The 14011-nt window shown below is 38.4% G+C and overlaps 1 long non-coding RNA gene across 1 annotated transcript in view; it reads right to left on the minus strand.

Moving 5' to 3' along the window:
- Positions 1–14011, minus strand: part of LOC109029242 (uncharacterized) — a 69150-nt gene that overhangs the window by 1686 nt on the left and 53453 nt on the right. The window contains exon 2 of the long non-coding RNA XR_008674934.1: positions 2842–2989. This is a non-coding gene — a long non-coding RNA (uncharacterized lncRNA). The remainder of the gene's footprint in view (positions 1–2841; positions 2990–14011) is intronic.

Raw genomic sequence — 14011 nt, forward strand, 5'->3', positions numbered from 1 at the left:
ATAGGATCTTGCTTTGTGGCCCAGGCTAGTCTCAAACTTCTGGTCTCAAGTGATTCTCCCACCATGGCCACCCAAAGTGCTGGGATTACGGACATAAGCCACTGTACCCAGCTGCTGAATGCAGTTTTATAATTGTTATTATTATGCAGTGACCAATCTTTAAGAAATGGTGTCCTGTGTCCAAGAACACTAGAGAATCTTGTAAAATATCCTCTGATGCTGAACGTGGAATCTCTTCACTGATGCAGAGACGGCATTCACCATTAAGAAACCCTGAAGTACGTATTCTAAACTGGCTATTTGCTGGTCTCTGTATGCCAGAGGTCTTCAAATTTTCTTACTTCTGTCCCCTAAAATAAGTATGAAAGACTAGATACTCCTGTACATATCCTTAGGCTGTTACCTAAAACACTTCACTATTAGTTTAAGTAGTTGCAAAGACATAATTTCAGCATATTACAAATACTTATAAATATCAATTCTTTCTTTTTTTTGAGACAGAGTCTTGCTCTGTCACCGAGGCTGAAGTGCAGTGGCACGATCTCGGCTCACTGTAACCTCTGCCTCCCAGGTTCAAGTGATTCTCCTGCCTCAGCCTCCTGAGTAGCTGGAATCACAGGCACATGCCAACACACCTGGCTAATTTTTGTAATTTTAGTAGAGACGGGGTTTCATCATGTTGATCAGGTTGGTCTCGAACTCCTGACCTCGTGATCTGCCCGCCTTGGCCTCCCAAAGTGCTGGGATTACAGGCGTGAGCCACCGTGTCCGGCAATATCAAGTGTTTCATTACAATTTTAAATAAATGCAATGAAATCTAAATGCTATAGTGTTTTTATACACATCATCATCTATTTAAAAGATACATGACTATATTGGTCCGTTTTCACACTGCTATAAAGATACTACCTGTGACTGGGTACTTTATAAATAAAAGATGTTTAATTGACTCACAGTTCTGCATTGCTGGGGAGGCCTCAGGAAACTTACAGTCATGGTGGGAGGCAAAGGAGAAGCAAGCACCTTCTTTAAAGGTGGCAGGAGAGAGAGAGTGAGAAGGTGGAAGTGTCAGACATTTATCAAACAACCAGATCTTGTGCGAACTCACTCACTATCTCAAGATCCGCAAAGGGGGAAATCTGCCCCCATGATCCAATCACCACTAGATTCTTCCCTTGACATGTGGAGATTACAATTCGAGATGAGATTTGGGTGGAGACACAGAGGCAAACAGTATCAATGACCATGCTCTTTGATGACTGGACATTTTACCCAATATTTTGCCTCTTTGTGAAGTTTTTTCATTTCACCTCCTTCACATAATTTTGCCCTAATGTAATATGATGTTATGCTTGGAAATATTTTATTGATAGCCCTAACATATTTCTCTGCTATAAATATATTTTGAAACTGAAAATTACAAGAAAAAAGTTTTTTGTTTTGTAAACATGAAGCTGTAAGTATTAAATTATTTTTCTGTACTGTTATTGTTACAATTATTAGTTGTACATGGTTGATTAAATAAATATAAGTATGTTTCAAATTTTGAAATGTAATTATTGTACAGAAAAAGTAAAATGCTATTGGAAATCCACTTCTGAATGCAATATATTTCTTTCTCAGTTAAGGTAATCTTGGATGAATATTATTTAATGCTGAAACGAAACAGGATTCAACATCAGTTCAATCCTTATTACCATCTTTTAATGCATGTAAGTGCTGAGTAATCATCTGATGGAAATGAAGAGTTCTAAGTTACCAGTTTTTTATCTCCTGAGTTAGATGCCAAAAATCACACAGTGATCTATCATCAATGATTATTTTTTCATGATCTTTCATCTGACAATTTAAAGAAGTCCTCTTCAATCAAAAACTAACAAGAAATTGGAAAATCTGACTTACAAAAGGGTATGTTACTGAGTCATTATAGTGATTCACTTTTTAGTTCTTGGGAACTATAGCAACTTGTAAAATCTATACAAAGACTCATCAGTGGATATTTAATTCTTAATTAAACTCATTCTAGTCTTTCACTTAGAGGCACCTTGTTTGTGCATCTTTAAAATTAAGTGAAACTGAACTTAAACATTTTAGGCTTTTTCCTATTGTCTGTGAACAAAGACCTGTATCTTCTTGCCAGACTATCTATTAGAACATATTAAAGCAACTTTAAAAGGGCATGGTAAATAGACAGACAGACAGGCTTGATATTTAAATAGGTAGATAGCTAGCCAGATATACAGATTGCTACTTTCATTTCATAGTAGAAGATTATTAAGTGTATAATTATGAATCTGACAGAATTGGAATTGCATATCAATATCTGAGAGGGAGTCACTGATCCTATTTAAATAAAGTTGGCTCTCCAAAATCCAGCACATTACATGCTAGATTGCATTTTGGGAAAAGTGTATTCCATACTTAGAAATTAACATCAAGAAGTAGTAAGGGCAGGGCTTAAAAGTGGATATGAGTGCATTATTGATTGTTGTTAAATGCATTATTTACAATAGAATCCACACATATGCAGGTTAAGTTAATCTGTATCATATAAGGAGATGATAAAAATAAAATGAATTTGCAGAAAAGAGGTTGAAGAATGACCGTGAGCAGAAGCTTTGTTCCCAATAAACAAAACTGGAAGAATATGGGTTTATATTAACCAGTTATGGTTTGGTAGGTCACGAAATTATTTCTTTTATAGGTCTAAACAAATGTGTAAGAAAAGCTACCTCTGATATGTTTCATTTTCACAAAAAGGTCATGTTGATCTGTTGAAAGTAAGCATGGACATTTTTACCTTCCTCTCTTTGAAATTATACGAAATACGTAACTACATACACGTACTCTCTTGCTCTTTTTCCGTTATTGAAAATGGTGAATGTATCAAGATGATGTGCTTCATAACCAGTTGACTATTCCCCAGCATACTTGTTACAAATCTCAAATATCTTAAGATAAGCTTGTATGGTATGAGTATATCGGGATCCTGTCAAGAAAACAAAAACCGCATGAAGCATTTTAACATAAAATCTACTGTAGAGACTTGGTTTTCCAGATGGTGGAGGGCTGAATAGACAACAGGGCTCACCGGGGTAACTCTGATGTACAACAGCAGGAGCAGCTGCTGTTCAGGGAAGAGGTTGGAATAATCACAGCCCAGAAGCTCAGAGAAAGAGCTGGGGCTCAGACCTCTGAAGAGGAGCATGACCCAGCTGTTGCCATTACTTCTGAGAACATACCAACAGGCTGGCTCTCAGGTTTTCAAAAGAGGCTGGAGACTGGAACCAACTGCTCCTGTCAGGCCAAGGTCACTGTTGGGATGATGCTGAGAGGAACAACAAAAAAACAAGAAGAAAGCCCCTTCTCCCACTAGATGCTAGTCTCTCTCTAGCATCCCTATTTGCAGACTGATGTGGTTTGGCTCTGTGTCCCCACCCAAATTTCATCTTGTAGTTCCCATAATTCCCACCTGTTGTGGGAGATGATTGAATCATGGGGCTGGGTCTTTTCCATGCTGTTCTTGTGATAGTGAATGGGTCTCACAAGATCTGATGGTTTTAGAAAGAGGAGTTTCCCTGCACAAGCTCTCTGCCTGCTGCCATCCACGTAAGGTGTGACTTGCACCTCCTTGCCTTCTGCCATGACCTTTAGGCCTCCTCAGCCATGTGGAACAGTAAGTCCAATAAACCTCTTTCTTTTGCAAATTGCCCCATCTTGGGTATATCTTTATCAGCAGCATGCAGACAGACTGATACATAGACCCTTACAGGAAGCCAGTGGGCAAAAGAGAAAGAGTCCTAGCCCAGTCCCATGTAGTACTGTACAGAAAGGAAGGTTTACAGCTGAAAGGTAAAAAACTGCTCAGCATAAGGCTGAGCCTCAAGCCTGTCACCGGGATGCTAGTGGCTGCCTCCCCAACTAGCAGACAGGCACCCATGTTTGTTTTCTTCCCACTATTGCATCTCAATGCCTGGAAAAGAGGCCAGAACTTAGTAGGCACTTACTAAATATTTGTTGAACCAATTCCGAAGAAACGGAATCTAATCATAGATATCTCTGACTGCAAAGCCAATGATCTTAATTCTTTTCACTGATGCTAGAACACCCACTGCCCTTGAGAAGGAATCAACCAAAGAGAATTGCTTCCTACTTTACAAGTTTGCCTGTAAAGGGCCTTGGCAGCCCATTTTATTAATGTCTCCAGTGCTATGAGTGTAAACCAGCAAGAACTGATACAACATTGGCAGTGATTAATGACTTCAGTCTGCCTCTTTTCACACCACAGAAAGGAATTTTACCTGATGACCAAGTAGACATAAGATCTTTACAAACTGACACAGTCCAGATTTTATTCAGTGCTTAACTAGAACTGCAAAAACAAAGTGATAACTGTTACAAGAATCTCAGGAACATTTCAGACATGATTGTTTTCCAAAAGAGAACAATATATGTATATTACTCTTTATTAAAACCGATAAAAACTCAAATGACACCAGTGGCAAATAAGAAGTTGTAAATAAGTCATGGCCTTCTTAAGCCCATGGATTTGCAGCTAGCTCTTGACAATGTGTCTCTAACCTCCTTGCTGGATTCAGTCACACATCACTGCACAATAGGCATTCTCTGCTCTTTAAAACCCTGAGATGCCAGTGCCATTCTCATTTGCATTTTTAAAAAGAGAAAGAAAAAGAGGAAGTTTTGGAGATTAAAAAAACAGGTACATTGTACACAACACTATGACAATCCAATGGGGGTACATATGTTCTAGCTGTAAGCCGGTAGGCATTTAAACTTTTGCTACCAGCCCCACTGGGCTCAAATAACCTTTCTCAATGGTGTCAGATGCATAGCAGAGTACCAAGTCCCATTCCCACAAGGGGAATAAGCAGACCACTGACATTATGGCCACCTTTCACCCAGCACAGAAATTTCAAGCTGCCTTACTTTTAGCAGCAGCTGGGCTTGTGTTCTATAAGACTGAGTAAAACTCAGCAGAACTTCTTTGGAAACTTGTGCCTGGCTCATTAAGACGTATTCTGATATCTTACACATTACTTTGATATTTAAGGCCACGTAAGGATGTTGTGGATTCCTGTGGCTCCTTTTGGCAAAAGTTGAGTGTTAGTAGAGTTTTGCTGTTGAATGTCATGTACCAAACCATTGTGTTTTCTGGAAAGACAAGCTGAGTTTTGCTTGATGCTTAGTTTGGAGAGGATAAAGTTTCTCCCTTTTCCCTCACTCCTGGGGTTATCTGAGTATACTCCCTGGATTTCTGATCCAGGCAAATGGGGCACTGGGTTATTTTATATTCGGTCACACTCACTTGCGGTGGATTTTATGACACATATAGTATTAGCCAGAATTTCACTTGGAGAAATGAAGTGTTGGCATTGGAGATGGAAAAGCTTAGGTGGAGATTATTTTTGCAACCTATGGAGTAATGTTAGACCAACATATGGCTTCAGATGTATGGTGTCTCCTCCTTGGGCCCCCCTCTGTGGGGAAGGCCTTAGGGCACACAGTTCAGAACCAGGCTGCCTGAACAAAGCTGACTTGTTAGATCAGAATGGCTAATGAACATGAGAACCACTGAGCCATCCAAAGGCAATTTTTATCATTAGTCTCCCACTCCTGCAACAGAAATTCTTTCTCTTTTGTCACCTCTTTATCATTGGTCTATAAGTCTGTTTCTGTTTCTTTTATTAATTTTTTTTTTTTGAGACAGAGTCTTGGACTGTCACCCAGGCTGGAGTGCAGTGGTGCTATCTCGGCTCACCGCAACCTCCTCTTCCAAGGTTCAAGCAATTCTCCTGCCTCAGCCTCCTGAGTAGCTGGGATTACATGCACCATCATGCCTGGCTAATTTTCGTATTTTTAGTAGAGACAGGGTTTCATCATGTTGGCCAGGCTGGTCTCGAACTCCTGACCTCCCAAAGTGCTGGGATTAGAGGCACGAGCCACCTTGCCCGGCCTGTTTCTTTTTTTTTTTTTTTCCTTGCTTTGTTCTCCTATGTCAGAATCTTTGCTGTTTCATGCTCACCCCTTAGTGTTTTCGGAATTAAAAGGTTATGGACCCCTAATGTAAAACAATCTTTAAATTGTGGTCGGGTTTTCTATAGAGCATTGGTGATTACAAGTGATAAAGACATTTTATAATGGTTTTATCATGCTAATTCATGGGACTGATGCTTTTATCTCTTTTATATAGAGTTGTAATCTTACCACCAAGAGCATTTTTCCCTGTACGTCAATAGTTCTCAAAGTGCAGTCTAAGGAACCATAGAGGTCATGGAGATCCTTTCAGGGAGTCTGTGAGGTCAGCATCTAAAAATAGTAATACTAATATGTTATTGATCTTTTTTACCCTCATTCTTGTTTTTAAAAAAATTTAGCCAAGTTAAATTTAAAAGAGTTTAATTGAGAAAGAACAATTCGTGAATCAGGCAGTGTCCCAACCTAGAGCAGGCTCGGAGACTCCAGCGTAGCCACATGGAGGAAGATGAATGGATGGAAAAAGGAAAGTGACCTACAGAAAACGGACATGAGGTGCAGAAACAGCTGAGTTGGTTAGAACTCAGCATTTGCCTCATTTGGACAGTTGGCCATATTTGATTAGCCAAAGCTCAGTGATTGGCACAACAGTAGGCCACAGTCTGTTTACAATTCCATTTAGGTGATAGTTCACGATGTACAGAGAAACCTTTAGGCTGAACTTAAAATATATAAGGAGGCAGCTTTAGTCTAAACTTGATTTAAAATTATCTTACCTGTGTACAGTGAAGTTTTTCAGAAGTTACATGATATGCTATATCACAATAGACTGAATGCAGAAGCAGAAATGAGAATCCAGCTGTCTTCTGATATTAAAGAAATTAGCAAAACTGTAAAGCAATACCATTATGTTCACTAATGTTTTTGTTTTAAAAAATAGTTTTCACAAAATTATGTTATTTCTGTTAACATATAATTGGTTTATTAAGTTTATTATTGTTGGTTTTAAATGAATCAACCAATATGTTAAAAATATATATTTATCAGTAGATCTAATCCACATAAACAAAAACTCTCTGGGATCTTCAATAATATTTGAGTGTAGTCTTGGAACCAAGAAATTTGAGAACCACAGTGTTAGATTATAGCTTGACCAGTCAAGTATCAGCCTTCACTTCAGTGTAACTTCTGTAAAGTGCATACCTTCTAGGAGAATTTTAATAGGTCAAAATAAGCCCTGATAATTTGAACTCCAAACTATATTGGGAATCTAACCACTGCTAACCACCCTAATCACTTATACTCTAATCTACCTAGACTGAAGTTACTTTCCCCAAATCTGTTTTGTTGCATCCACTTGTATCCCACTATAATGCAATCTGAATATTGCAATCAGGACAACCTTTTTAAAATGAACTTCCTTATCATGTGCATTGCTTGTCCAAACCCTCCATTGGTTTCCCACCATACTAAAAATATACTATTGCATGACCTACAAGATCCCATAAGATCCCGTTCTGCTGGTCTCAACCTCCTCTCTGAGCATTCCTGTTGGTCACATTGGCCTTCTTGCTCTTCCACTCATGTTATTCCCTCTGCCTAGAGTGCTCCTTCCTCAGATATTTTCATGGCTTCATTTACCCCTTTGTCATCTCTGAGTTCTCACAAAATAGTGCTCTACCTTCATCCCACCCATCCTCTTTATCCTCTTATCCTTATTTCTCCATTGCCATTTCACTGCCTGACATTATATTCCATATTATTTGTGTATTATCAGTCTCTCCCACTAGAGTGAAAGCTCCATGAGGGCAGAGACTTTGACAGTCCTACTTATCACAGTATATCCCAGTGCCCAGAACAGTGCTTGGTACCGAGTAGATACTCAATAAATATTTATTGTGTAAGTGAGGCCTAAATGCCTAAAACTTTGTAGTCGTGTGCTAACTTAACATGTGCTAAAGGCCTAAAACTTTGTAGTTGTGTGCTAACTTAACATGTGCTATGTACCTCTTAGCTCTATACTAGGTACCAGAATATGGAGATGAATAAAACACAGCCCAAAGCCTATACAGTCAACCAGAATGAAGTCAGTCTTAGAAGAGAGGTACAGGTAAGGTGAGAGAGGTACTAAAGATAAAAGTATTTATTTCAGTGGAGAGGTTCACAGAAAGCTTTGTGATAGAGGGAATTACTGAAAATGTTTAGTGATATTGATTTCAATGTTATCTTATCTGGGCTTTGCAAAATCTTTTCACTTTGTTGTAGTCTTAGCTGTAATCATTCAAGGTTTTTTGTCTTAAAACAATCAAAAGATTCTTTGGTTCATTCCTGCTATCAAGAGTCAGTTCTTTCAATAGGCGACAGAAGCAAAGTAACCAATTTTTGCTGGAAAAAAAGAAAAAATAAGAACAAGGACAAGAAGAAGAAAAGGACATGGTGAGCGGTGAATACTACAGTTCCCTGATGTTGAGGTTTTTAGGCCTTGGGCCCCAGACACTCAGATGGTTTTTATCTTGTAAACAAACCAAAAAAGAATAACTAAATTTCAGAAGATCTGTCTAGTATCAGGAAGACCCACAAAATCCCATCAACATTTTATAATAGACTTATAGAAAGCATCAGATCAATGTGCTATGAAAATTCCCATGAACATAAAAAGAAATGAAGATGAAGTATGTCAATGCACATTGCCCACCTCCACGCTGTTGCTGGAATAGGAACCAAGGATTCGAAAGATTAACAAGAGAAGGACCTAGAATCAGAGTGAGAGAAAAAGGAAATGAGGGTGGGAAGAGAGAGGGAGGAAGGCGGAGAATGAAGCCTTTACTGAAACTCCCCAGTGTTTGGAAAAAATATAAATATATAAATTTTTGCAATAAATAGCCTGAAATACCACAGAAATTCATGTCACCGCTAAATATTAGATGACATTTTGGTACTATTTGCCTCAGAACAGAGGTGAGCTGAGTCTAATGTCTCAGTGGTATTTCATAATGGAGAGATTTCAGTGGTGCCCTTTTCCCCAATTTGTATAGATTTTCTTGTACTGCCTACAAACCTCCCCAAGCTAGTCACAATCTTGATCTTTATCTCTAAGTCCTGTTTGAAAGTAAGCCTGTTAGGATATTTTAAAACTAGTAATATCTCATTAGACTTCTTCTGCTACTCTCTTCATCATCAATTCCATCCAGTAGGGTTTGATTCCTGGACTACCTATCCCACCACAACAGAAATTAGTTACAATGAAACATTTCTTATGAGTGAACAGTAGATCACGTTTAAACACTAGGTGATTCATCCACGTGTACTACTGCCCTCTCTGAAATCTCACATACTACAATTGAAATTTGGCAGAGTGGCCATCCCTTGATTGTTGACCTAACCAGGGAGATCCACAGTTTCTCTTGGTGCCTGCGTAAAGGTCTGCCACAATAATGCGTATGTAAGGATGCTTTTAGCAGCAAGATTCATTAATCAAACTCAAACTGAAAACAAGGATAGGCATTGGTCCATGTACTAAAAAGTCCAGAAATACAGTGTGCCTCAGCATTGGTTTACCCAGGTGCGCAGCAATGTCATTAAGAACTCAGGTTCTTTTTCCATGTATCTACTGTCTTTCCACATAGGTCACTTGCTCCTAAGGCTGGTTCTCCTCATGAACATAGGAGTGCTGCTGGTAGCAATCAGTACCACAGCTGTTTTGTTCACATCCGTGAAGAGAGAAAGTCACTTCCAGAAACTCTCAAGTGTAATAATACTCTTTCCCAGAAGCCTCTAGCAAATCTTTCCTTGAGTCTCATTGCCCTGAACTTCTAGTTTTGGAAAAGAGGATAGGCTTACTCTGACTGGGGGTCAGCTCTCAAACCTTACGGCTGGAGTACAATGGGGAGAGTCAATCATGGTGTCCACTACAGAGATTCTGTTGTCTTACACCAGGTTAGGGCAGTATTGGAACTTCTTTTACAGTCTTAGCTATATAACTATAATTCTCTTCAGCGCCACACAGCAAAACAACTTTTGATTGATGAGCCTTCCTACTGCTGATCTGTAAACAGTCCCAGCTTCTTTGTTTTATTTGTACCAGTTTATCTGGATTCACTATTGCTCCCCACCAATGCCCTCTTTACTTGTGAATAACTGAGTGGGAAGATATATTCTCTTGTTCTTTTCTTAGAAAAGAGAGGCCAGATCTTCATTCAACCCTACGGCTGCATGAAAGAAGACATTAATTAATGTGCTAAAGTTGACCAGCTACTGAAGTGACCATGACAGGTGGTGGTGTTGATACTTTATCCTCCTGACCATGGGAACCTTCACTGACCTTCGTGCATCTGGAGGGGTCAGGAAGTGACTCTAGGGGGTTAATGCATGTTGTCACTTTGATGCTGAAACTGCAGTCATTTTCTTCTATCACAGGCATGGTTTAAAATGGCAATTCATAATTCATGTTATCCTATTAGTATAGATGTGTACTTCAGCAGATATTTGCCATGTGGATCTAATTGGTTCATCCAAATACGTTAAAGCCTCTGAGATGCTGAGGAAGAGCTGGACACAAGAGCATCTCCTTAGAGGACTGAGATGGCCTGGAAGCATCCCAAAGGGAATCATCTGATGAGTAGAGATTTCCTCTAGAAGGCCCCCACTCCAGGCACACTTGGGCATTGCTTGGGTACACACAGATGCTTGCAACAGAAATCAACGAATCTAACAGGATTTCCAAGGGGCTTCCAGTCACAATGAGGAGTTCCTCCATGTCTGCTGGAATGTTCTTAGGCCTTTATAACTCTCTCCTTTTGGAGAAGGATGATGATTCTTTCAAATCTAATACTCACCCTCAAATGAACAGGGCATTTTATATAAGCTGTTTGCTTCTCCTTCTGTTCTTTTTCTAATGCTAGGGACAGTTAGTTTAAAACTCAGTGAATCTCTTAGCTTGCACATTACCAGCATCCTCTTTTACCAAGAAAAAGGGAGATGTTTACTTATATCCTACTCATGGCTTCATCATGAAAAAAAGTTCCACTTTATAGATATTTTGTTCTGTTAGGTCTTCACAATACAGATTTTAGAGAATTGCTTTTTGGACATTCCTTGATCCAAATATTTGTTCAAGACACTGTAAACATGTGACTGGATACCAGACCATGTTATTAAATATCAAGTGAATCATCACTGTAAACATGTCTGTGAAATCTCACGTACAGCAATTTGAAAGTACAGGATCCCAGGTGAACCATGATGCAGCCTTGGGGAAGATCCTGAATGATGGCTTTCTACTACACAAAGCCACAATTGGAAAGAAGTCAAGGAACATTTGCTTGTCATCCAGGCCTCCATTAATAAAACATAACTGGCCAAATTCCATAGAATGTAGCTGCTTGCCTATTTCAAGTTTAAAGTTCATTAATAAAAACAGAAAAAAAGGCCTTCTTGGGACTTTTTTAAATTATAATTTAATAATTAGGGGCTGCAGAAAATTTTTTTTAAGTCAATGCCATTGTCCAAGATCATGGCAGTCGTTCAGGATCATTCTGTTTGCTAACAGATTTGTTAAAGATGAGATAACCAAAGTTTCGGCACCATCACCTGAAGTTACAACTTGCAAAATGTAGCCAAAAGGGGGATTAGAAGCCATATGCATAAGAGCTGGTGACATTTTCCAAGATGAGACAGTACATTCCAAAGGGAGAAGCATCATTCAGCATCATTACACAGCATGTTTCTTCTATCTGTGACAGATGTCCAAGCTGGCTTGAAAGGAGATAAGCCAATAGTTTTCCAAGCTGACTTAGAAACTCGACAAAAAAAATGGGTATCTCGTTACTGTTTGTCAGCATAACCTACCTTCTCTTATTATCTGTCAGTCTGAAATACCCCTTAATAATAAAAATGTCAAGACTTGAAATTTGCCTCTAAGTTTGTCAGTGGAGCCAACTCACTATTTTCCCATTCATTTAACATCAGAAGAGAGAACCTCATTTTGATCCCATCACACCTTCATCTCTGGCTTGAACAGAGACCCATTCTGGAGCAGGAAGGACCTGGGCCCTGGTGATTGGGACGAAGAGAAAAATGATAGTAATTTATTGCCAAAATCTGACTTTACTCCTGGCTTGGTTAGGAAGGCCTCACCTGGAAGTCTCTTTTTATTCACGTATTGAGCCTCTATTGAATATCCACTAACAGGCCTGTGATGGATACAAAAGTAGAAGGCATCCATATAGAATGAGGGCAGCTGTTAACTTCTATTTTGAAAACAGGAGAGGAAAAAAGGGTACCTTCCTATAACTGGAAGCCCAAGAGAAATTCTGGGTAATCCATCACATCTTCCTCTGTAAGGCAAGGTATTTTGTCCATGTCTATAGGGAAGCCCCTGGGCAGTTTACACACTAGTTACAGGCACATTGTTTAGAGCAAGCTGTGAAACCCAGCTTCTCCACTCTGTAGCCATAGGACCTGGGCAAATTATTTAACCTCTCTATACCTCAGTTTCCTCAACTGTAAAGTAGAAATAATACTACTACCAACCTCAGAGGGCTGTCGTGAGGACTAAATTAATTTATATATGGAAAGTGCTTAAGATAATTAAAATCAATCTGAATAAATATATATGCAACAACTTATATCAGTATAAAACATATATTCCAACAAGATATAATAAGAGCTAAGTAAAACTAAATAAATTTTATAAGAATATATTATATATAATAAAAATATATGTAATAAAATATATATAATAAAACTACCACATTCTCTAAAATCACTTGTAGTAAAGTAATATACACATTGATCATAAAAGATATCCCAACTCAGGAAAAACATAAAACCACATAAAAAGTCGGTCTTAAGGCTGATATGCCAGAGGGAATATATTAACAAATAATATAGGAGTAAAGGAAAATATTTTTTAAAGAGGAATTTTTTTAGCGACCCAGATCTATCTAATGAAGAGTAAGCTTATACTATCTTTTTCAAAAACGTAAATTTTTTCTACTTATTAAGCAGTCATTAAAATAATTTTAATAATCTCATAGTTTAATGTAATATAATAGATAATAAATACTTATCATTGTTAATAATTATGATAGTGATAGATCTCTCACAAACAAAGTAATAAAACTTCATCACTAACAACTAACATTGGATTAGGTCTTTACAAAGCACTTCCTATACATTATTTTGATAGAGCCTCACAGCCACCCTCCCAGGATAACGCTATGCTTATCTTTTTTCTTAGATGGGAAAAATTAAACTCAGGATGGTTGAATGACGTGCTGGAATTTGCATAGCTTTAAGTAACAGAGATGACTCTCAAATTTTAGTTGATTTTTCCTATCACACCATCCTCTAGAGAGGGAGCTAGGCATGTGCCCAATTGCTTAAAGTCAGATTGTTATAATTATTTAGTGACTGTTTGGCAGTGTTGATGTAGATGATGGTAGGTGGAGCTTCCCCCTCTAAAGTGCTTACCCAGCACCTTTTCTTTCCTTTTTTTCCTGCCTCTATGGTTCCTCAAAATAACCAGTGCAGCTGTCTCAATATCAGATCAAAGCAATTCCAAGATGAAATAAACCTGGATGGGCTAAGTCACACTTTCTATAGTCCTTTCTCATTACTACTATATAGCCTCATCTTGTGTAAGTCTATGGTTACTAAAAGCGACAGTATTCAGCAGGTTTACACATTTATTGATCAAACTTATTTCAAAATTACTTCAAGCTATCCTAAAAGAGCAAATTCACTTTTAAAGAGTAAAAATGTGCTACAAACCAGGGATATTCAATGTAGAAGAGAATTCTCAAAAAGAGGTTTCAGAAAATTTGGGTCAAAGGTACATCATTAAAATAAGATCCAAGTTCTGCTTCTGCCTGAGTGTAAAAAAGATGGAAAAAGCATTTTTTTTTCACCCTAACAGAGACAGCTGAAGTGGCAAGACTACAAAGTTACCCAAATCCCAAGAAGAAAGAAGCCCCATCAAGAAGAGTGGGATGCACAGACTGGTACACCTATAGCA

Source organism: Gorilla gorilla, chromosome 1 (genome assembly GCF_029281585.2).
Source record: "Gorilla gorilla gorilla isolate KB3781 chromosome 1, NHGRI_mGorGor1-v2.1_pri, whole genome shotgun sequence".
NCBI lineage: Eukaryota > Metazoa > Chordata > Mammalia > Primates > Hominidae > Gorilla > Gorilla gorilla.